Raw genomic sequence first — 24,320 nt, forward strand, 5'->3', positions numbered from 1 at the left:
GGCAACAGACGGAGCTCGACGCGGAACAGACGGAGCTCGCCGCGGAACAGACGGAGCGCGTCCGATTCACCGCACACACTGGACGGCAACCACAATAATCAACTGAGAGTAATGACAGGTACGTTTTTAGAACCTAGTGTTTTTTTTTTCTTCTCATGTGGGGATAAATTAGCTTGATGTTTGACGCCGTGGTATCTTCCCCATTGGTCCTAGAGACCAGTTTGAATCCGGTGACCGCGTCAATAATAAGGCATTAGACCTTTCTCTTGTCGTATCTTGTGAAGAATAGGCTAAACGCACAGGTAGGCTGCATGGTGGTTGTCATATTGCAGTCATTAAAGCTGAAATGACTGCATGAGCCATGTCCACTTGTTTTCAATTCATAATGGATGTATGCATGTGCCCATTGCCCTGCCACCACCACACGAAGGGCACAGATGCCTATATAGCCTGTAGATCAATAGGCTACATTGGGCAACAATTTACTTCACAATATTGTCTACTCTAGTCACTCCCCCCCGTGGCTGTTTGAGAGGTAAAAAGTATAACGTCTGTGTGTCTTCATTACTGAATGGAGGAGTTCAGGGTGACACTGACAGACAGACAGCAGTAGACAGACAGACATGCCTGCCCTGCTACAGGTTTTTTAATCGAACCTGACATCAGTCTATTGTAAGCTATTGATTAAACCAAATGCATGCAGGACATAAAACATATACAACCGGTAGAATATATGTAGAATAAGATGTGTGTACTGATGTGTATTGATTTGACAATGTATTTGTAAACAAACTGTAGGACTCTGGTGGTATATATATATATATATATATATATATATATATATATATATATATATATATATATATATATATATATATATTTATTTCTTGAATGAATGGTCACAGAATGACATGTGTGGTAGAATGAGGAGGGATTAAATATCCTGCATATTTTTATTTAATTTGTATCAATGTCAGACCCTTGTCTGTCCTGTCTACGACTGATGTTTTGGGGACTAACATTCTGCACATCACTACCATCATCATCATCATCACCACCATGCAACTATAATGGCATTAGTCATTACCATTTAACCTTTGGTCATTGTTGCTTTCCATCCCTCTGGGTGGATAAGACATGGTTAAGTCTGTATAGCTAAATGGGTTTTTATCTGTTTATCGAAATCTCTTTTATCCAAAGCGACTTACAGTCATGTGCGCATACATTTTTTACGTATGGGGTGGTCCCGGGGATCGAACCCACTACCCTGGCGTTACAAGCGCCGTGCTCTACCATAGTTGGTCTGGGCAACAGTAATGCACTAAGTATGGAATAAGGTGCCATTTGAGACAGAAGCTGTGTAGGTTATACAGTGGGGGGAAAAAAGTATTTAGTCAGCCACCAATTGTGCAAGTTCTCCCACTTAAAAAGATGAGAGAGGCCTGTAATTTTCATCATAGGTACACGTCAACTATGACAGACAAATTGAGAAAAGAAAATCCAGAAAATCACATTGTAGGATTTTTAATGAATTTATTTGCAAATTATGGTGGAAAATAAGTATTTGGTCACCTACAAACAAGCAAGATTTCTGGCTCTCACAGACCTGTAACTTCTTCTTTAAGAGGCTCCTCTGTCCTTCACTCGTTACCTGTATTAATGGCACCTGTTTGAACTTGTTATCAGTATAAAAGACACCTGTCCACAACCTCAAACAGTCACACTCCAAACTCCACTATGGCCAAGACCAAAGAGCTGTCAAAGGACACCAGAAACAAAATTGTAGACCTGCACCAGGCTGGGAAGACTGAATCTGCAATAGGTAAGCAGCTTGGTTTGAAGAAATCAACTGTGGGAGCAATTATTAGGAAATGGAAGACATACAAGACCACTGATAATCTCCCTCAATCTGGGGCTCCACGCAAGATCTCACCCCGTGGGGTCAAAATGATCACAAGAACGGTGAGCAAAAATCCCAGAACCACACGGGGGGACCTAGTGAATGACCTGCAGAGAGCTGGGACCAAAGTAACAAAGCCTACCATCAATAACACACTACGCCGCCAGGGACTCAAATCCTGCAGTGCCAGACGTGTCCCCCTGCTTAAGCCAGTACATGTCTGAAGTTTGCTAGAGTGCATTTGGAAGATCCAGAAGAGGATTGGGAGAATGTCAGATGAAACCAAAATATAACTTTTTGGTAAAAACTCAACTCGTCGTGTTTGGAGGACAAAGAATGCTGAGTTGCATCCAAAGAACACCATACCTACTGTGAAGCATGGGGGTGGAAACATCATGCTTTGGGGCTGTTTTTCTGCAAAGGGACCAGGACGACTGATCCGTGTAAAGGAAAGAATGAATGGGGCCATGTATCGTGAGATTTTGAGTGAAAACCTCCTTCCATCAGCAAGGGCATTGAAGATGAAACGTGGCTGGGTCTTTCAGCATGACAATGATCCCAAACACACCGCCCGGGCAACGAAGGAGTGGCTTCGTAAGAAGCATTTCAAGGTCCTGGAGTGGCCTAGCCAGTCTCCAGATCTCAACCCCATAGAAAATCTTTGGAGGGAGTTGAAAGTCCGTGTTGCCCAGCGACAGCCCCAAAACATCACTGCTCTAGAGGAGATCTGCATGGAGGAATGGGCCAAAATACCAGCAACAGTGTGTGAAAACCTTGTGAAGACTTACAGAAAACATTTGACCTGTGTCATTGCCAACAAAGGGTATATAACAAAGTATTGAGAAACTTTAGTTATTGACCAAATACTTAATTTGCAAATAAATTCATAAAAAATCCTACAATGTGATTTTCTGGATTTGTTTTTCTCATTTTGTCTGTCATAGTTGATGTGTACCTATGATGAAAATTACAGGCCTCTCTCATATTTTTAAGTGGGAGAACTTGCACAATTGGTGGCTGACTAAATACTTTTTTCCCCCACTGTATTTAGGTTATATTTACATTGGTGTTTCTGACCCCACTGGTTGACCTTTTCTTGTGGCAGCAGGTCACAAATTCTGCTGTTGGGATTGGACACTGGTATTTTGCCTAACAGATACAGGAGTTTTGTAAGAATTTGATTTGTGTTTGAATTCTTTGTGGGTTTGTGTAATCTGAGGGAAATACTGGCTGTGTCTATTATATGGTCTTACATTTGGCAGGTTTGGTGCACTCTTAAATTCTGTACATTGATTTTATAATATCATAGGTTTTCCTCCCAAACACCGCTTTCCATCAGTTTATACAGCAGGACCTCATGCCAAATGTGACCCACCACCTGGATTCGGTCCTATGTAGCAAAATTTGAAATTTTGTTTTTTACATTGGATAAAAGTAGAGACTCAGAGCTAGAAAATGGTATATCATACACTGCAGTTGAGGAACAATGGGAAAGTCATTCTGCTTTGAAAGTTGATGAACTTGTAACCTCACTTTTGAGAAAATGGCCTGTGAATGTTTTGGTCCACCTACTGGAGAGCTCTTCTTTATCTACACCCATTCAGCATCGTTCCCACCCTCTTAAGCCTTAGCGCCACCGTCTCTTTAAGGATTCACATGTGTAGTAAACAACCAAAGATTTCAAGACTAAAAGTGGTGAAAATTAACTTTATCTAGTCCTTGGCCTATATCCTAATCTGACTTTGGTGCAGGTCATGTTGTTCTCCACATTACCGTCTCTGGTAAACACACACTATATCAAATAAAATCAAAGTTTATTTGTCACATGCACAGTATACAGAAGGTGTAAAAGGTACAGTGAAATGGTTACTTGCATAGTGGAGTCTTTTGTTTAGACATCTAGCTAGCTAAATAATGAACCATAATCCCAAATCTAATGGCGCGTTCAAAACAACTGGGAACTTCGACTGGGAAAAATTGATGTGAACTTGGAATTCCAACTCGGGAACTCAGGCCTCTTTCTAGAGCTCTTACGCAGATCATACACGTAACGTTAGCTAGTACGCTTTAACTTGCAATGAAAACGACTTTCTGACAAAACGAGAAACGTATAATATCTGAAAATATACCCGTATACATGGATGACTCCTGAGTGGCGCAGTGGTCTAAGGCACTGCATCGCAGTGCTAACTGTGCCACTAGAGATCCTGGTTTGAATCCAGGCTCTGTCGCAGCCGGCCGCGACCGGGAGACTCATGGGCGGCACACAATTGGCCCAGCGTCGTCCAGGGTAGGGGAGGGAATGGCCGGCAGGGATGTAGCTCAGTTGATAGAGCATGGCGTTTGCAACGCCAGGGTTGTGGGTTAAATTCCCACGGGGGGCCAGTATAAAAAAATAATAAAAAATAATAATAATGTATTCACTAACTGTAAGTCGCTCTGGATAAGAGCGTCTGCTAAATGACTAAAATGTAAATGTAAATGAACGCTTCTCCATCTGTGACCCGGAGACAGGTGTTCTCTTTTTGGACTCTCTCCGCATTTGGCAATCATCTCTGCTTCCACCGAGCATTCCACTGATTTCAAAACTTGGTCAACTTCTTCTGTGACAACGACACCGTTTCTTTCCCACCATTGTCATCAGAAGAATCTACAAAGTCTGGTTCAATGAAAATGTTTTTACCTAAATCAGGGATTTCCTTATTGTCTGATTCGTTTTCAGAGTCAGAGAGAGTCAGCATGGCACGATCATCCTCCAGAAAGTAGTCCATCACAACGTTTTCCCACTGAGCTTTGTCGATAGCGCTATTAACTTCATGGCAGCAACGTTGAGAGCAGTAACTAAGCAACTAGGCTCGTTATTATTTTTTTAAATTATTATTTACAAGTTTGTTATTAAGACACATGCACGTTCACATGTTCCAGAAGGCATTTCTGCCAAAAAAAAGTATTTTGATTATTATTTTTTTAAACGTTCAAATGCCTCTCCTGTGAAGTGCGACATACGCAGAGTTTCTTGAAACGGGTCACAAATTGAGTCAAAAGTGTTTTTGAAATCAAAGCATGAGAATACTTTTTTGTTTGTCAGTTGGGGTGAATAATATGGTCTGTCGTACGGTAATTTGGTAAGAAGCCAATTTGACATTTGCTCAGGACATTGTTTTCACTGAGGAAATGTTGGAGTCTGCTGTTGATGATACTGCAGAGGATTTTCCCGAGGTTACTGTTGACACAGGTTCTGCGGTAATTATTGGGGTCAAATTTGTCTCCACTTTTGTGGATTTGGTTGATCAGACCTTGGTCCCAAATATTGGGAAGATGCCAGAGCTGAGGATAATATAGAAAAGTTTGAGTATAGCCGACTTGAATTTGTGGTCTGTATATTTTTATCATTTCATTTAGGATACTATCAACACCACAGGCCTTTTTGGGTTGGAGGGTTTGTATTTTGTCCTGTAGTTCATTCAATGTAATTGTAGAATCCAGTGGGTTCTGGGACTCTTTTTAATAGTTGATTCTAAGATTGGTATTTGGTCATGTACAGTACCAGTCAAAAGTTTGGACACACCTACTCATTCAAGGGGTTTTCTTTATTTTTACTATTGTCTACATTGTAGAATAATAGTGAAGACATCAAAACAATAAAATAACACATGGAATCATGTAGTAACCAAAAAAGTGTAAACAGATTCTTCAAAGTAGCCACCCTTTGCCTTGATGACAGCTTTGCACACGCTTGGCATTCTCTCAACCAGCTTCATGAGGTAGTCACCTGGAATGCATTTCAATTAACAGGTGTGCCTTGTTATAAGTTAATTTGTGGAATTTATTTCCTTCTTAATGAATTTTAGCCAATCAGCTGTGTTGTGACAAGGTAGGGTTGGTCTACAGAAGATAGCCCAATTTGGTAAAAGACCAAGTCCATATTATGGCAAGAACAGCTCAAATAAGCAAAGAGAAACGACAGTCCATCATTACTTTAAGACATGAAGGTCAGTCAATCCGGAAAAATTAAAGAACTTTGAAAGTTTCTTCAAGTGCAGTCGCAAAAACCATCAAGCGCAATGATGAAACTGGCTCTCATGAGGACCGCCACAGGAAAGGAAGACCCAGAGTTACCTCTGCTGCAGAGGATACGTTCATTAGAGTTACCAGCCTCAGTTCAAGTAACACACATCTCAACATCAACTGTTCAGAGGAGACTGCGTGAATCAGGCCTTCATGGTCGAATTGCTGCAAAGAAACCACTACTAAAGGACACCAATAAAAAGAAGAGACTTGCTAGGGCCACGAAACATGAGCAATGGTCATTAGACCGGTGGAAATCTGTCCTTTTGGTCTGATGAGTCCAAATGTGAGATTTTTGGTTCCAACCGCCGTGTCTTTGTGAGACGCAGAGTAGGTGAATGGATGATCTCCGCATGTGGTTCCCACCCGTGAAGCATGGAGGAGGAGGTGTGATGGTGTGGGGGTGCTTTGCTGGTGACACTGTCTGTGATATATTTAGAATTCAAGGCACACTTAACCAGCATGGCTACCACAGCATTCCACAGCGATACGCCATCCCATCTGGTTTGCGCTTAGTGGGACTATCATTTGTTTTTCAACAGGACAATGAGCCAAAACAAACCTCCAGGCTGTGTAAGGGCTATTTGACCAAGGAGAGTGATGGAGTGCTGCATCAGATGACCTGGCCTCCACAATCACCCGACCTCAACCCAATTGAGATGGTTTAGGATTAGTTGGACCCCGCAGAGTGAAGGAAAAGCAGCCAACAAGTGCTCAGCATATGTGGGAACTCCTTCAAGACTGTTGGAAAAGCATTCCAGGTGAAGCTGGTTGAGAGAATGCAAAGTGTGCAAAGCTGTCATCAAGGCAAAGGGTGGCTACTTTGAATAATCTAAAATAAAATGTGTTTAACACTTTTTTGGTTACTACATGATTCCATATGTGTTATTTAATAGTTTTGATGTCTTCACTATTATTCCACAATGTAGAAAATAGAAAAAAAAAAAAAAACCTTGAATGAGTAGTTGTGTCCAAACTTTTGAATAGATAGCACTTCATGTTGTTTGTTTAGTGTGTTCCAATTTTCCCAGAAGCTACTTGATTCTATGGATTCTTCAATCACATTGAATAATCCATAGTAAAGGTGTATGTTCTAGTCTCTGTGTGTGTCTCTCTTTCTCTCTCATTCAATTCAATTCAATATAATTTATTGACATGGCAAGTTAAATTACTTACATTGTCAAAGTATAGATATAACAAAAATGGTGGGACCAACAGCAATAATAATAATAGTAGTAGTGGAAATGGGATTACCATTAACAGCAACTACAACAACAATATTAATGAGAATAACAATACATTAAAGCAATAGTAGTCGACCAGTCTCAACCTGACTGAGAAGCCACATGACATGGTATGAAAGACAAAACTAAACTACATGGGAAATATTATTGACATTACATTGCACTTTTCACTGGCTGTCCCTCAGGTTGTGGCAGGAGGAGACACATTTGGCTGCCAAAACTGCACACTTTAGGCTTTTCACCCAATAAATAATTTTGGGAAATAAAGATTTATCTCGCTCACATGCCTCTATTGGAATGGTCTCTTTACCATGAGTATCATACTATTCTCAACAGCAGTGTTTCCCCATCTCCGGTCCTTCAGAACCCCCCAACAGTACATATTGTTGTTGTGGCCCGGACTAATCATCAAGCCCTTGACAAGTTGAATCAGGTGTTTTTTTTGTTTTTTTTGTTCGTAGCTGCGACAAAAATGTGTGCTGTTGGGGGGGTACTCGAGGACCCATAGGGCGCTGGTCAAAAGTAGTGCACTATGTAGGGAATAGGGTTTGAGACAGCCCCTCTCCAGCTACCATCAGATGTAGACTAACTACTGGAGGCAGCTCAGGATCTTTCATTTGAACCACACAGAGAAGAACGTTGTCTGCAAGTCCTTCTGATCATTTGTTGGCTTTTTAGTACACCTATGGACTTGTCTGGTACACAAACTGAGGTTTTGTTATTTTCTTGTGTAAAAGCATATAGTACCCAAACACAGATGATTGCTTGAAATGTGCATATTTTAGATCCTTAAAAAGTACTCTGTGTGAACAATTCATATTTTATCCCACGTTCACATAACTGCTTGTTCATTTCATTTGCAAAGTGGAGCGTGGTAAATGGTTTAGTGTTGTTGCCGAGTGTTTTGTTCTGTTCTGTCCAGCTGCAGCGTTGCTATGGGCCCTGGTCCAAAGTAGTGCACTAAAAAAAGCGATAGGGTGCCTTTTGGAACGCACATGTTGTTGTGGCTCTGTTTGCACTGTACACCAGCCAGCCTGTGCAGTCCATTCACTGGAAGGCTGCATTTATTTTGTTGACTGTTTTATAAAATCAGTATAAAGCAAAAAATAATAGCATGTAATCTTTTTACATTTGAAATGTGAAAAAAGTTTAAAAAAAAAAGGCCAGCACTCACTTGGATATAAGTTGCAATGTAAATGTTGAAGATAAGCTTTGTGTAGCAGATGTTCTGGGACTGCCGTTCTACTATGGAGGGACGGTTGGTATTGTAGGCACTGCAACGGCAGATGTTCTGGGACTGCCGTTCCACTATGGAGGGACGGTTGGTATTGTAGGCACTGCAACGATGCGTTCAATAGGCCTAAAAACTGCAATACCAAATCAACACTGGTTTAGTATCATGGACAAGGCTAAATGCATCAATCTATCTACGCACAATCAATCGACTCCCAACTTACCAACACACACACACACACACACACACACTGCAGGGGATTCTCAGTTATTTCAATAATTAACATCAGTCAGCCCCCATTTGTAGTTTTGACGTTAGTTAAGGAAGCCCTTTTTTAAGTATCTGCTCCTACAAGATACCCTATTTTTCCTTTCATTCAATATTTCATAGCAATATTTGCCTATTATCCTCATGGATAGTTCTCTAGTCTGTAGACTACTTTTAAGCAGGGCCCATTGGGCGTGCTATATGGGGGAATAGGGTACTATTTGGGACCCAGCCCCAGACAGTCATGTTGACGCGTTCTAAACAGACAGGCTAATTCTACTCAGGCTGATTGCCAAAGTTGTCTTGTGAGAATTATAATCTCTCCCTCCCTCCCTCCGTCGCAGAACAAGAGATTCCTTAGATCAAAGGAACGGGGGGGGGCTTCTACTCTGTTGCTGCTTCTCTACGCTGGACCAAGCAGAAGGAGAAGAAGAAGTGAGTTGATTAAATCGTTAGTCACAGAAGGTACATTAGCTTTAGTCAGGTTATGTGTACAGAGAGAGAGAGTGAGGTCTCTAGTAGCCTGGCAGCACAGACCCATGGATGGATAGAGGATGAGGGCCTGTGTCTCTACCATAATGTTGTAATGTCTTGTCACAGAGGATCTATAGCCCCCCCTGTGTCTCTACCATAATGTTGTAATGTCTTGTCACAGAGGATCTATAGCCCCCCCTGTGTCTCTACCATAATGTTGTAATGTCTTGTCACAGAGGATCTATAGCCCCCCCTGTGTCTCTACCATAATGTTGTAATGTCTTGTCACAGAGGATCTATAGCCCCCCCTGTGTCTCTACCATAATGTTGTAATGTCTTGTCACAGAGGATCTATAGCCCCCCCTGTTTATCTACCATAATGTTGTAATGTCTTGTCACAGAGGATCTATAGCCCCCCCTGTTTATCTACCATAATGTTGTAATGTCTTGTCACAGAGGATCTATAGCCCCCCCTGTTTCTCTACCATAATGTTGTAATGTCTTGTCACAGAGGATCTATAGCCCCCCTGTTTCTCTACCATAATGTTGTAATGTCTTGTCACAGAGGATCTATAGCCCCCCTGTTTCTCTACCATAATGTTGTAATGTCTTGTCACAGAGGATCTATAGCCCCCTGTGTCTCTACCATAATGTTGTAATGTCTTGTCACAGAGGATCTATAGCCCCCCCTGTTTATCTACCATAATGTTGTAATGTTGTAATGTCTTGTCACAGAGGATCTATAGCCCCCCCTGTTTATCTACCATAATGTTGTAATGTCTTGTCACAGAGGATCTATAGCCCCCCCTGTTTATCTACCATAATGTTGTAATGTCTTGTCACAGAGGATCTATAGCCCCCCCTGTGTCTCTACCATAATGTTGTAATGTCTTGTCACAGAGGATCTATAGCCCCCCCTGTTTATCTACCATAATGTTGTAATGTCTTGTCACAGAGGATCTATAGCCCCCCCTGTGTCTCTACCATAATGTTGTAATGTCTTGTCACAGAGGATCTATAGCCCCCCCTGTGTCTCTACCATAATGTTGTAATGTCTTGTCACAGAGGATCTATAGCCCCCCCTGTTTATCTACCATAATGTTGTAATGTTGTAATGTCTTGTCACAGAGGATCTATAGCCCCCCCTTGTTTATCTACCATAATGTTGTAATGTCTTGTCACAGAGGAACTAGGAGAGGATGGAGTGGGCCCATGTTTCTCTCTGACCGTAGAGGGAGTGGGCCCATGTTTCTCTCTGACAGTAGAGGGAGGGAGTGGGCCCATGTTTCTCTCTGACCGTAGAGGGAGGGAGTGGGCCCATGTTTCTCTCTGACAGTAGAGGGAGGGAGTGGGCCCATGTTTCTCTCTGACCGTAGAGGGAGGGAGTGGGCCCATGTTTCTCTCTGACCGTAGAGGGAGGGAGTGGGCCCATGTTTCTCTCTGACCGTAGAGGGAGTGGGCCCATGTTTCTCTCTGACAGTAGAGGGAGGGAGTGGGCCCATGTTTCTCTCTGACCGTAGAGGGAGGGAGTGGGCCCATGTTTCTCTCTGACCGTAGAGGGAGTGGGCCCATGTTTCTCTCTGACCGTAGAGGGAGGGAGTGGGCCCGTGTTTCTCTCTGACCGTAGAGGGAGGGAGTGGGCCCGTGTTTCTCTCTGACCGTAGAGGGAGGGAGTGGGCCCATGTTTCTCTCTGACCGTAGAGGGAGTGGGCCCGTGTTTCTCTCTGACCGTAGAGGGAGGGAGTGGGCCCATGTTTCTCTCTGACCGTAGAGGGAGTGGGCCCGTGTTTCTCTCTGACAGTAGAGGGAGTGGGCCCATGTTTCTCTCTGACCGTAGAGGGAGTGGGCCCATGTTTCTCTCTGACCGTAGAGGGAGGGAGTGGGCCCATGTTTCTCTCTGACAGTAGAGGGAGGGAGTGGGCCCATGTTTCTCTCTGACCGTAGAGGGAGGGAGTGGGCCCATGTTTCTCTCTGACAGTAGAGGGAGGGAGTGGGCCCGTGTTTCTCTCTGACAGTAGAGGGAGGGAGTGGGCCCATGTTTCTCTCTGACCGTAGAGGGAGTGGGCCCATGTTTCTCTCTGACCGTAGAGGGAGTGGGCCCATGTTTCTCTCTGACCGTAGAGGGAGTGGGCCCGTGTTTCTCTCTGACCGTAGAGGGAGTGGGCCCATGTTTCTCTCTGACCGTAGAGGGAGGGAGTGGGCCCATGTTTCTCTCTGACCGTAGAGGGAGTGGGCCCATGTTTCTCTCTGACCGTAGAGGGAGTGGGCCCATGTTTCTCTCTGACCGTAGAGGGAGTGGGCCCATGTTTCTCTCTGACCGTAGAGGGAGTGGGCCCATGTTTCTCTCTGACCGTAGAGGGAGGGAGTGAGCCCATGTTTCTCTCTGACCGTAGAGGGAGGGAGTGGGCCCGTGTTTCTCTCTGACAGTAGAGGGAGGGAGTGGGCCCATGTTTCTCTCTGACCGTAGAGGGAGGGAGTGGGCCCGTGTTTCTCTCTGACAGTAGAGGGAGGGAGTGGGCCCATGTTTCTCTCTGACCGTAGAGGGAGTGGGCCCATGTTTCTCTCTGACCGTAGAGGGAGTGGGCCCATGTTTCTCTCTGACCGTAGAGGGAGTGGGCCCGTGTTTCTCTCTGACCGTAGAGGGAGGGAGTGGGCCCATGTTTCTCTCTGACCGTAGAGGGAGGGAGTGGGCCCATGTTTCTCTCTGACCGTAGAGGGAGTGGGCCCGTGTTTCTCTCTGACAGTAGAGGGAGGGAGTGGGCCCGTGTTTCTCTCTGACCGTAGAGGGAGTGGGCCCATGTTTCTCTCTGACAGTAGAGGGAGTGGGCCCATGTTTCTCTCTGACCGTAGAGGGAGTGGGCCCGTGTTTCTCTCTGACCGTAGAGGGAGTGGGCCCGTGTTTCTCTCTGACAGTAGAGGGAGTGGGCCCATGTTTCTCTCTGACCGTAGAGGGAGTGGGCCCATGTTTCTCTCTGACCGTAGAGGGAGTGGGCCCATGTTTCTCTCTGACCGTAGAGGGAGTGGGCCCGTGTTTCTCTCTGACCGTAGAGGGAGTGGGCCCGTGTTTCTCTCTGACCGTAGAGGGAGTGGGCCCATGTTTCTCTCTGACCGTAGAGGGAGTGGGCCCGTGTTTCCCCTGTTGTGTCTGACAGAACGTTCATATCCATTGCGATACTAATAATGCTCTAACATTTCAGTCAGCTCTCGTCTCCTTTGTTGTCCTGCCTCGGTCTGTCAGCAGATGGAAACACCATTATCAATATCTGCATCCTAAATTGCACCATATTCCCTATATAGTGCACTACTTTGGACCAGAGCTAGTGCACTAAATAGGGGCAGCAGGTAGCCTAGCAGTTAGAGCGTTGGGCCAGTAACCTGCTGGTCTCTAAACCAGGGCAGCAGGTAGCCTAGTGGTTAGAGCGTTGGGCCAGTAACCTGCTGGTCTCTACACCAGGGCAGCAGGTAGCCTAGTGGTTAGAGCGTTGGGCCAGTAACCTGCTGGTCTCTAAACCAGGGCAGCAGGTAGCCTAGCGGTTAGAGCGTTGGGCCAGTAACCTGCTGGTCTCTAAACCAGGGCAGCAGGTAGCCTAGCGGTTAGAGCGTTGGGCCAGTAACCTGCTGGTCTCTACACTAGGGCAGCAGGTAGCCTAGCGGTTAGAGCGTTGGGCCAGTAACCTGCTGGTCTCTACACCAGGGCAGCAGGTAGCCTAGCGGTTAGAGCGTTGGGCCAGTAACCTGCTGGTCTCTACACTAGGGCAGCAGGTAGCCTAGCGGTTAGAGAGTTGGGCCAGTAACCTGCTGGTCTCTACACTAGGGCAGCAGGTAGCCTAGTGGTTAGAGCGTTGGGCCAGTAACCTGCTGGTCTCTACACCAGGGCAGCAGGTAGCCTAGCGGTTAGAGCGTTGGGCCAGTAACCTGCTGGTCTCTACACCAGGGCAGCAGGTAGCCTAGCGGTTAGAGCGTTGGGACAGTAACCTGCTGGTCTCTACACTAGGGCAGCAGGTAGCCTAGTGGTTAGAGCGTTGGGCCAGTAACCTGCTGGTCTCTACACCAGGGCAGCAGGTAGCCTAGTGGTTAGAGCGTTGGGCCAGTAACCTGCTGGTCTCTAAACCAGGGCAGCAGGTAGCCTAGTGGTTAGAGCGTTGGGCCAGTAACCTGCTGGTCTCTACACCAGGGCAGCAGGTAGCCTAGTGGTTAGAGCGTTGGGCCAGTAACCTGCTGGTCTCTAAACCAGGGCAGCAGGTAGCCTAGCGGTTAGAGCGTTGGGCCAGTAACCTGCTGGTCTCTACACCAGGGCAGCAGGTAGCCTAGTGGTTAGAGCGTTGGGCCAGTAACCTGCTGGTCTCTAAACCAGGGCAGCAGGTAGCCTAGTGGTTAGAGCGTTGGGCCAGTAACCTGCTGGTCTCTACACCAGGGCAGCAGGTAGCCTAGTGGTTAGAGCGTTGGGCCAGTAACCTGCTGGTCTCTAAACCAGGGCAGCAGGTAGCCTAGTGGTTAGAGCGTTGGGCCAGTAACCTGCTGGTCTCTAAACCAGGTCAGCAGGTAGCCTAGTGGTTAGAGCGTTGGGCCAGTAACCTGCTGGTCTCTACACCAGGGCAGCAGGTAGCCTAGTGGTTAGAGCGTTGGGCCAGTAACCTGCTGGTCTCTAAACCAGGGTAGCAGGTAGCCTAGTGGTTAGAGTGTTGGGACAGTAACCTGCTGGTCTCTAAACCAGGGCAGCAGGTAGCCTAGTGGTTAGAGCGTTGGGCCAGTAACCTGCTGGTCTCTACACCAGGGCAGCAGGTAGCCTAGTGGTTAGAGCGTTGGGCCAGTAACCTGCTGGTCTCTACACCAGGGCAGCAGGTAGCCTAGTGGTTAGAGCGTTGGGCCAGTAACCTGCTGGTCTCTAAACCAGGGCAGCAGGTAGCCTAGTGGTTAGAGCGTTGGGCCAGTAACCTGCTGGTCTCTACACCAGGGCAGCAGGTAGCCTAGTGGTTAGAGCGTTGGGCCAGTAACCTGCTGGTCTCTAAACCAGGGCAGCAGGTAGCCTAGTGGTTAGAGCGTTGGGCCAGTAACCTGCTGGTCTCTAAACCAGGGCAGCAGGTAGCCTAGTGGTTAGAGCGTTGGGCCAGTAACCTGCTGGTCTCTAAACCAGGGCAGCAGGTAGCCTAGCGGTTAGAGCGTTGGGCCAGTAACCTGCTGGTCTCTACACCAGGGCAGCAGGTAGCCTAGTGGTTAGAGCGTTGGGCCAGTAACCTGCTGGTCTCTAAACCAGGGCAGCAGGTAGCCTAGTGGTTAGAGCGTTGGGCCAGTAACCTGCTGGTCTCTACACCAGGGCAGCAGGTAGCCTAGTGGTTAGAGCGTTGGGCCAGTAACCTGCTGGTCTCTAAACCAGGGCAGCAGGTAGCCTAGTGGTTAGAGCGTTGGGCCAGTAACCTGCTGGTCTCTAAACCAGGGCAGCAGGTAGCCTAGTGGTTAGAGCGTTGGGCCAGTAACCTGCTGGTCTCTAAACCAGGGCAGCAGGTAGCCTAGCGGTTAGAGCGTTGGGCCAGTAACCTGCTGGTCTCTACACCAGGGCAGCAGGTAGCCTAGCGGTTAGAGCGTTGGGCCAGTAACCTGCTGGTCTCTACACCAGGGCAGCAGGTAGCCTAGCGGTTAGAGCGTTGGGCCAGTAACCTGCTGGTCTCTACACCAGGGCAGCAGGTAGCCTAGCGGTTAGAGCGTTGGGCCAGTAACCTGCTGGTCTCTAAACCAGGGCAGCAGGTAGCCTAGTGGTTAGAGCGTTGGGCCAGTAACCTGCTGGTCTCTAAACCAGGGCAGCAGGTAGCCTAGCTGGTTAGAGCGTTGGGCCAGTAACCTGCTGGTCTCTACACCAGGGCAGCAGGTAGCCTAGTGGTTAGAGCGTTGGGCCAGTAACCTGCTGGTCTCTACACCAGGGCAGCAGGTAGCCTAGTGGTTAGAGTGTTGGGACAGTAACCTGCTGGTCTCTAAACCAGGGCAGCAGGTAGCCTAGTGGTTAGAGCGTTGGGACAGTAACCTGCTGGTCTCTACACCAGGGCAGCAGGTAGCCTAGTGGTTAGAGCGTTGGGCCAGTAACCTGCTGGTCTCTACACCAGGGCAGCAGGTAGCCTAGCGGTTAGATCGTTGGGCCAGTAACCTGCTGGTCTCTAAACCAGGGCAGCAGGTAGCCTAGTGGTTAGAGCGTTGGGCCAGTAACCTGCTGGTCTCTACACTAGGGCAGCAGGTAGCCTAGTGGTTAGAGCGTTGGGCCAGTAACCTGCTGGTCTCTACACCAGGGCAGCAGGTAGCCTAGCGGTTAGAGCGTTGGGCCAGTAACCTGCTGGTCTCTAAACCAGGGCAGCAGGTAGCCTAGCGGTTAGAGCGTTGGGCCAGTAACCTGCTGGTCTCTACACCAGGGCAGCAGGTAGCCTAGCGGTTAGAGCGTTGGGCCAGTAACCTGCTGGTCTCTACACTAGGGCAGCAGGTAGCCTAGTGGTTAGAGCGTTGGGCCAGTAACCTGCTGGTCTCTACACCAGGGCAGCAGGTAGCCTAGTGGTTAGAGCGTTGGGCCAGTAATCAAAAGGTCGCTGGTTTGAATACCCGAGGCGACAAGGTGAAAATTCTGTCTGTACCCTTGAGCAAGGCACTTAACCCATAATTTTCTCCAGGGGCTCTATACTACAATGCTGACCCTGTAAAACAACACATTTCACTGCACCTATGTATGTGACAATACATATATTTTTATTTTATTTTTTGGGGCGCAGACAATGTCATTGTTCACTGCTGTGTGAATCAATACTCAGTTGTAGACAGACAGAATGTTTTTTCTCTTTATTTGAGAAAATGTACTTTACTCTCAGTATGTTCGTGTTGAGATGATCCGCTCGGATGCTTGCCAGGGGAAAGTGACCCCCATTTTACTATGTTACAAACACACACACACACACACTGGGACTTCCATGTTCTTACAGAGATTTAGAGAGTTTGATGTGAGGCTTGTGTTGCTTTAACGTTAGAAGTGGTGATGACAGTGGATAGAGGCAGGACTATATCTCTCTCCCTGTGTGTTTGTTTGTGTGTGTGTCTTTCTCACTATTTCATTATTGTCCTCATTAATGTCTTACTTTAATGTCTTACTTAAAGTCTTACTTTAATGTCAATACTCATTTTTATTATTATTTTTCCTACTATCTACAGTTGAAGTCGGAAGTTTACGTACACTTAGGATGGAGTCATTAAAACTAGTTTTTCAACCACTCCACAAATGTCTTGTTAACAAACTATAGTTTTGGCAAGTCGGTTAGGACATCTGCTTTGTGCACGACACAAGTCATTTTTCCAACTGTTTACAGATAGATTATTTCACTTAGAATTCACTGTATCACAATTCCAGTGGGTCAGAAGTTTACATACACTAAGTTGACTGTGCCTTTAAACAGCTTGGAAAATTCCAGAAAATGATGTCATGGCTTTAGAAGCTTCCGATAGGCTAATTTACATCATTTGAGTCAATTGGAGGTGTACCTGTGGATGTATTTCAAGGCCTACCTTCAAACTCAGTGCCTCTTTGCTTGACATCATGGGAAAATCAAAAGAAATCAGCCAAGACCTCAGAAAAAAAATTGTAGACCTCCACAAGTCTGGTTCATCCTTGGGAGAAATTTCCAAACGCCTGAAGGTACCACGTTCATCTGTACAAACAATAGTACGCAAGTATAAACACCATGGGACCACGCAGCCGTCATACCGCTCAGGAAGGAGACGCGCTCTGTCTCCTAGAGATGAACGTACTTTGGTGCGAAAAGTGCAAATCAATCCCAGAACAACAGCAAAGGACCTTGTGAAGATGCTGGAGGAAACAGGTACAAAAGTATCTATATCCACAGTAAAACGAGTCCTATATCGACATAGCCTGAAAGGCCGCTCAGCAAGGAAGAAGCCACTGCTCCAAAACCGCCATAAAAATGCCAGACTATGGTTTGCAACTGCACATGGGGACAAAGATCGTACTTTTTGGAGAAATGTCCTCTGATCTGATGAAACAAAAATAGAACTGTTTGGCCATAATGACCATCGCTATGTTTGGAGGAAAAAGGGGGTTGCTTGCAAGCCGAAGAACACCATCCCAACCGTGAAGCACGGGGGTGGCATGATCATGCTGTGGGGGTGCTTTGCTGCAGGAGGGACTGGTGCACTTCACAAAATAGATGGCATCATGAGGAAGGAAAATTATGTGGATATATTGAAGCAACATCTCAAGACATCAGTCAGGAAGTTAAAGCTTGGTCGGAAATGGGTTTTCCAAATGGACAATGACCCCAAGCATACTTACAAAGTTGTGGCAAAATGGCTTAAGGACAACAAAGTCAAGGTATTGGAGTGGCCATCACAGAGCCCTGACCTCAATCCTATAGAAAAATTGTGGGCAGAACTGAAAAAGTGTGTGCGAGCAAGGAGGCCTACAAACCTGACTCAGTTACACCAGCTCTGTCAGGAGGAATGGGCCAAAATTCACCCAACTTATTGTGGGAAACTTGTGGAAGGCTACCCGAAACGTTTGACCCAAGTTAAACATTTTAAATGCAATGCTACCAAATACTAATTGAGTGTATGTAAACTTCTGACTCACTGGGAATGTGATGAAATAAATACAGTGGGGAAGAAAAGTATTTAGTCAGCCACCAATTGTGCAAGTTCTCCCACTTAAAAAGATGAGAGAGGCCTGTAATTTTCATCATAGGTACACGTCAACTATGACAGACAAAATGAGAGAAAAAAATCCAGAAAATCACATTGTAGGATTTTTAATGAATTTATTTGCAAAGTATGGTGGAAAATAAGTATTTGGTCAATAACAAAAGTTTCTCAATACTTTGTTATATGCCCTTTGTTGGCAATGACACAGGTCAAACGTTTTCTGTAAGTCTTCACAAGGTTTTCACACACTGTTGCTGGTATTTTGGCCCATTCCTCCATGCAGATCTCCTCTAGAGCAGTGATGTTTTGGGGCTGTCGCTGGGCAACACGGACTTTCAACTCCCTCCAAAGATTTTCTATGGGGTTGAGATCTGGAGACTGGCTAGGCCACTCCAGGACCTTGAAATGCTTCTTACGAAGCCACTCCTTCGTTGCCCGGGCGGTGTGTTTGGGATCATTGTCATGCTGAAAGACCCAGCCACGTTTCATCTTCAATGCCCTTGCTGATGGAAGGAGGTTTTCACTCAAAATCTCACGATACATGGCCCCATTCATTCTTTCCTTTACACGGATCAGTCGTCCTGGTCCCTTTGCAGAAAAACAGCCCCAAAGCATGATGTTTCCACCCCCATGCTTCACAGTAGGTATGGTGTTCTTTGGATGCAACTCAGCATTCTTTGTCCTCCAAACACGACGAGTTGAGTTTTTACCAAAAAGTTCTATTTTGGGACATTCTCCCAATCCTCTTCTGGATCATCCAAATGCACTCTAGCAAACTTCAGACGGGCCTAGACATGTACTGGCTTAAGCAGGGGGACACGTCTTGCACTGCAGGATTTGAGTCCCTGGCGGCGTAGTGTGTTACTGATGGTAGGCTTTGTTACTTTGGTCCCAGCTCTCTGCAGGTCATTCACTAGGTCCCCCCGTGTGGTTCTGGGATTTTTGCTCACCGTTCTTGTGATCATTTTGACCCCACGGGGTGAGTTCTTGCGTGGAGCCCCAGATCGAGGGAGATAATCAGTGGTCTTTTATGTCTTCCATTTCCTAATAATTGCTCCCACAGTTGATTTCTTCAAACCAAGCTGCTTACCTATTGCAGATTCAGTCTTCCCAGCCTGGTGCAGGTCTACAATTTTGTTTCTGGTGTCCTTTGACAGCTCTTTGGTCTTGGCCATAGTGGAGTTTGGAGTGTGACTGTTTGAGGTTGTGGACAGGTGTTTTTTATACTGATAACAAGTTCAAACAGGTGTCATTAATACAGGTAACGAGTGGAGGACAGAGGAGCCTCTTAAAGAAGAAGTTACAGGTCTGTGAGAGCCAGAAATCTTGCTTGTTTGTAGGTGACCAAATACTTATTTTCCACCATAATTTGCAAATAAATTCATTAAAAATCCTACAATGTGATTTTCTGTTTTTTTTTCTTCTCAATTTGTCTGTCATAGTTGACATGTACCTATGATGAAAATTACAGGCCTCTCTCATCTTTTTAAGTGGGAGAACTTGCACAATTGGTGGCTGACTAAATACTTTCTTCCCCCACTGTAAATGCTGAAATCATTCTCTCTACTATTATTCTGACATTTCACATTCTTAAAATAAAGTGGTGATCCTAACTGACCTAAGACAGGGAATTTTTACTAGGATTAAATGTCAGGAATTGTGGAAAAACTGAGTTTAAATGTATTTGGCTAAGGCGTATTTAAACTTCCGACTTCAACTGTATCTTCTTCATCATTGATTTGATTTGATGAGAGAGAGAGAGAGAGAGAGAGAGAGAGAGATGGCTAGGTTGAAAGGGTTGTTTTCAGCCATCATCTCTGACAAGGCAGCAGCCTGAGGACATCGCCGGTGCTATGACAACAATGCTTCAGCCCTTTCTTTCTTTCACAGTTCTATTTTGGAGCGGAACGGCCCAAATTGGAGACACACACCACATTCTGAAAACACCACCTCGCTCTCTCTCTTTTCAATTTAAGGGGCTTTATTGGCATGGGAAACATATGTTTACATTGCCAAAGCAAGTGAAATGGATAAGCAAAAGTGAAATAAACAATAACAAGTGAACAGTAAGTATTACACAAGTTCCAAAATAATAAAGACATGTCCTTATGTCTACATACAGTGTTGTAACGTTGTGCAAATAGTTAAAGTAAAAAAGGGAGAAAATAAATAAACATAAATATGGGTTGTGTTTACAATGGTGTTTGTTCTTCACTGGTTGCCCTTTTCTTGTGGCAACAGGTCACAAATCTTGCTGCTGTGATGGCACACTGTGGTATTTCACCTAATAGATAGGGGAGTTTATCAAAATTGGATTTGTTTTCTAATTCTTTGTGGGTCTGTGTAATCTGAGGGAAATATGTGTCTCTAATATGGTCATATATTTGGCAGGAGGTTAGGAAGTGCAGCTCAGTTTCCACCTCATTTTGTGGGCAGTGTGCACATAGCCTGTCTTCTCTTGAGAGCCATGTCTGCCTACGGCGGCCTTTCTCAATAGCAAGGCTATGCTCACTGAGTCTGTACATAGTCAAAGCTTTCCTTAATTTTGGGTCAGTCACAGTGGTCAGGTATTCTGCCACTGTGTACTCTCTGTTTAGAGCCAAATAGCATTCTAGTTTGCTCAATGTTTTGTTAATTCTTTCCAATGTGTCAAGTAATTATCTTTTTGTTTTCTCATGATTTGGTAGGGTCTAATTGTGTTGCTTTCCTGGGGCTCTGTGGGATCTGTTTGTGTTTGTGAACAGAGCCCCAGGACCAGCTTGCTTAGGGGACTCTTCTCCAGGTTCATCTCTCTGTAGGTGATGGCTTTGTTATGGAAGGTTTGGGAATCGCTTCCTTTTAGGTGGTTGGAGAATTTAACGGCTCTTTTCTGGATTTTGATAATTAGCGGGTATCGGCCTAATTCTGCTCTGCATGCATTATTTGGTGTTTTACGTTGTAACCGGAGGATATTTTTGCAGAATTCTGTATGCAGAGTCTCAATTTGGTGTTTGTCCCATTTTTAGAGAATTCCTGGTTGGTGAGCGGACCCCAGACCTCACAACCATAAAGGGCAATGGGTTCTATAACTGATTGAAGTATTTTTTGCCAGATCCTAATTGGTATGTCGATTTGTATTTGATCATGTATATGTTTTTGCTGTTTGTTCTTTGTTATAGAGCCAAAAAGTGTAGTGGTTTATCCACACATCTCCGTTTTGGATGGATAACTCTTCATGTTGTTGTTCGTTTAGCGTTTTCCAATTTTCCCAGAAGTGGTTAGAGTCTATGGATTCTTCAGTTATGTTGAGCTGATTTCTGACGTGCTGTTCCTTCTTTTTCCGTAGTGTATTTCTGTATTGTGTTAGTGATTCACCATTGTGAAGGCGTAGACTCAGGTTTTCTGGGTCTCTATGTTTTTGGTTGGATAGGTTCTCAATTTCTTTCTTAGGTTTTTGCATTCTTCATCAAACCATTTGTCATTGTTGTTAATTTTCTTAGGTTGTCTGCTTGACATTTTTTGATTTGATAGAGAAGTTAAATGGTCAAATATACTGTTTAGGCTTTCTACTGCCAAGTTTACACCTTCACTATTACAGTGGAACGTTTTGTCCAGGAAGTTGTCTAAAAGGGATTGAATTTGTTGTTTCTTGTAGGATGACAATGTCTGTATTTCCAATTTCTTTGATGAAGTCTGGGTTCCAGCTCTTTAGACCAAAGGCAGATGACCTCAGACCTTGTATATTCCAGGATGAGATAGTGAAGGCTTTGTGTTCCATAGTGTCTAGTGTTGTTTTCATGTCTCTCTCTCTTCTCTCTCCCCGCTCTCTCTCTCTCTTCTCTCTCTCTCTCAATTCAATTCAATTTCAATTCAATTTCAATTCAATTACACACTCTCTCTCTCTCTCTCTCTCTCTCCCCCCCTCTCAATTCAATTCAATTTAAGGGCTTTATTGGCATGGGAAACATGTTTACGTTGCCAAAGCAAATGGAATAGGTAATAAACAAAAGTGAAATAAACAATTAAAATGTCCACTTTTACTATGCAGCCATTGATGATGGACTGACTAGTCTGTTGATGACGGACTGACTAGTCTGTTGATGACGGCCTGACTAGTCTGGTGATGATGGACTGACTAGTCTGTTGATGACGGACTGACTAGTCTGTTGATGACGGACTGACTAGTCTGTTGATGACGGACTGACTAGTCTGTTGATGACGGACTGACTAGTCTGTTGATGACGGACTGACTAGTCTGTTGATGACGGACTGACTAGTCTGTTGATGACGGACTGACTAGTCTGTTGATGACGGACTGACTAGTCTGGTGATGACGGACTGACTAGTCTGGTGATGACGGACTGACTAGTCTGGTGATGACGGACTGACTAGTCTGTTGATGCGAGCCAAGCCCCCTGCCTGCGCATGCCTGTGGGTCATGTGATGTCACGGGTCTCCACTGCATTTGGAGAGGGGGGTTAGCTGAGCCGGTTAGCCAACCAGCCGAGGATGTTGTAACGCTACGCCGGGTCTTTTGGAGAGGGGGGTTAGCTGAGCCGGTTAGCCAACCAGCCGAGGATGTTGTAACGCTACGCCGGGTCTTTTTTACCTGTAATACTACTGTGTTTCTGGTAACAACAACAGGGAACAGCAACCTGTTGTATTGCTCTCTATTCACTGGGAGAAAGAAGCAAGGCAGCCATTCAGCAGCCACCTGCTACGTTGTAATGACAAAGAACTGGTGGTGGTGATGGGAGGAGTGGTGGTGGTGATGGGAGGAGTGGTGGTGGTGATGGGAGGAGTGGTGGTGGTGGTGATGGGAGGAGTGGTGGTGGTGGTGGTGATGGGAGTAGTGGTGGTGGTGGTGGTGATGGGGGGAGTGGTGGTGGTGGTGGTGATGGGGGGAGTGGTGGTGGTGATGGGAGGAGTGGTGGTGGTGGTGATGGGAGGAGTGGTGGTGGTGGTGATGGGAGGAGTGGTGGTGGTGGTGATGGGAGGAGTGGTGGTGGTGATGGGAGGAGTGGTGGTGGTGGTGATGGGAGGAGTGGTGGTGGTGATGGGAGGAGTGGTGGTGGTGATGGGAGGAGTGGTGGTGGTGATGGGAGGAGTGGTGGTGGTGGTGATGGGAGGAGTGGTGGTGGTGGTGGTGATGGGAGGAGTGGTGGTGGTGATGGGAGGAGTGGTGGTGGTGATGGGAGGAGTGGTGGTGGTGGTGGTGATGGGAGGAGTGGTGGTGGTGATGGGAGGAGTGGTGGTGGTGGTGATGGGAGGAGTGGTGGTGGTGGTGGTGGGAGGAGTGATGGTGGTGATGGGAGGAGTGGTGGTGGTGGTGGTGATGGGAGTAGTGGTGGTGGTGGTGGTGATGGGAGGAGTGGTGGTGGTGATGGGAGGAGTGGTGGTGGTGATGGGAGGAGTGGTGGTGGTGGTGATGGGAGGAGTGGTGGTGGTGATGGGAGGAGTGGTGGTGGTGGTGGTGATGGGAGGAGTGGTGGTGGTGGTGGTGATGGGAGTAGTGGTGGTGGTGGTGATGGGGGGAGTGGTGGTGGTGGTGGTGGTGGTGATGGGAGTAGTGGTGGTGGTGGTGATGGGAGGAGTGGTGGTGGTGGTGATGGGAGGAGTGGTGGTGGTGGTGATGGGAGGAGTGGTGGTGGTGGTGGTGATGGGAGGAGTGGTGGTGGTGGTGGTGATGGGAGTAGTGGTGGTGGTGGTGATGGGGGGAGTGGTGGTGGTGGTGGTGGTGGTGATGGGAGTAGTGGTGGTGGTGGTGATGGGGGGAGTGGTGGTGGTGGTGGTGATGGGGGGAGTGGTGGTGGTGATGGGAGGAGTGGTGGTGGTGGTGATGGGAGGAGTGGTGGTGGTGGTGATGGGAGGAGTGGTGGTGGTGATGGGAGGAGTGGTGGTGGTGGTGATGGGAGGAGTGGTGGTGGTGGTGGTGATGGGAGGAGTGGTGGTGGTGATGGGAGGAGTGGTGGTGGTGGTGATGGGAGGAGTGGTGGTGGTGGTGGTGGGAGGAGTGATGGTGGTGATGGGAGGAGTGGTGGTGGTGGTGATGGGAGGAGTGGTGGTGGTGATGGGAGGAGTGGTGGTGGTGGTGGTGGGAGGAGTGATGGTGGTGATGGGAGGAGTGGTGGTGGTGGTGGTGGGAGGAGTGATGGTGGTGATGGGAGGAGTGGTGGTGGTGGTGATGGGAGGAGTGGTGGTGGTGATGGGAGGAGTGGTGGTGGTGGTGATGGGAGGAGTGGTGGTGGTGGTGGGAGGAGTGGTGGTGGTGGTGGTGATGGGAGTAGTGGTGGTGGTGGTGGTGGGAGGAGTGATGGTGGTGATGGGAGGAGTGGTGGTGGTGGTGGTGATGGGAGTAGTGGTGGTGGTGGTGGTGATGGGAGGAGGAGTGGTGGTGGTGGTGATGGGAGGAGTGGTGGTGGTGATGGGAGGAGTGGTGGTGGTGGTGGTGATGGGAGTAGTGGTGGTGGTGGTG

General features: G+C 46.6%; 1 protein-coding gene across 1 annotated transcript in view; it reads left to right on the forward strand.

The window, feature by feature from the left end:
- Positions 1 to 24,320, forward strand: part of LOC121567684 (rho guanine nucleotide exchange factor TIAM1) — a 169,982-nt gene continuing 145,662 nt past the window's right edge. The window contains exon 1 of the mRNA XM_041877898.2: positions 1 to 118. The gene's annotated coding sequence lies outside the window, so the exon portion shown is untranslated. The remainder of the gene's footprint in view (positions 119 to 24,320) is intronic.

The sequence above is a fragment of the Coregonus clupeaformis genome, chromosome 6 (genome assembly GCF_020615455.1).
Source record: "Coregonus clupeaformis isolate EN_2021a chromosome 6, ASM2061545v1, whole genome shotgun sequence".
Classification (NCBI taxonomy): Eukaryota; Metazoa; Chordata; class Actinopteri; order Salmoniformes; family Salmonidae; genus Coregonus; species Coregonus clupeaformis.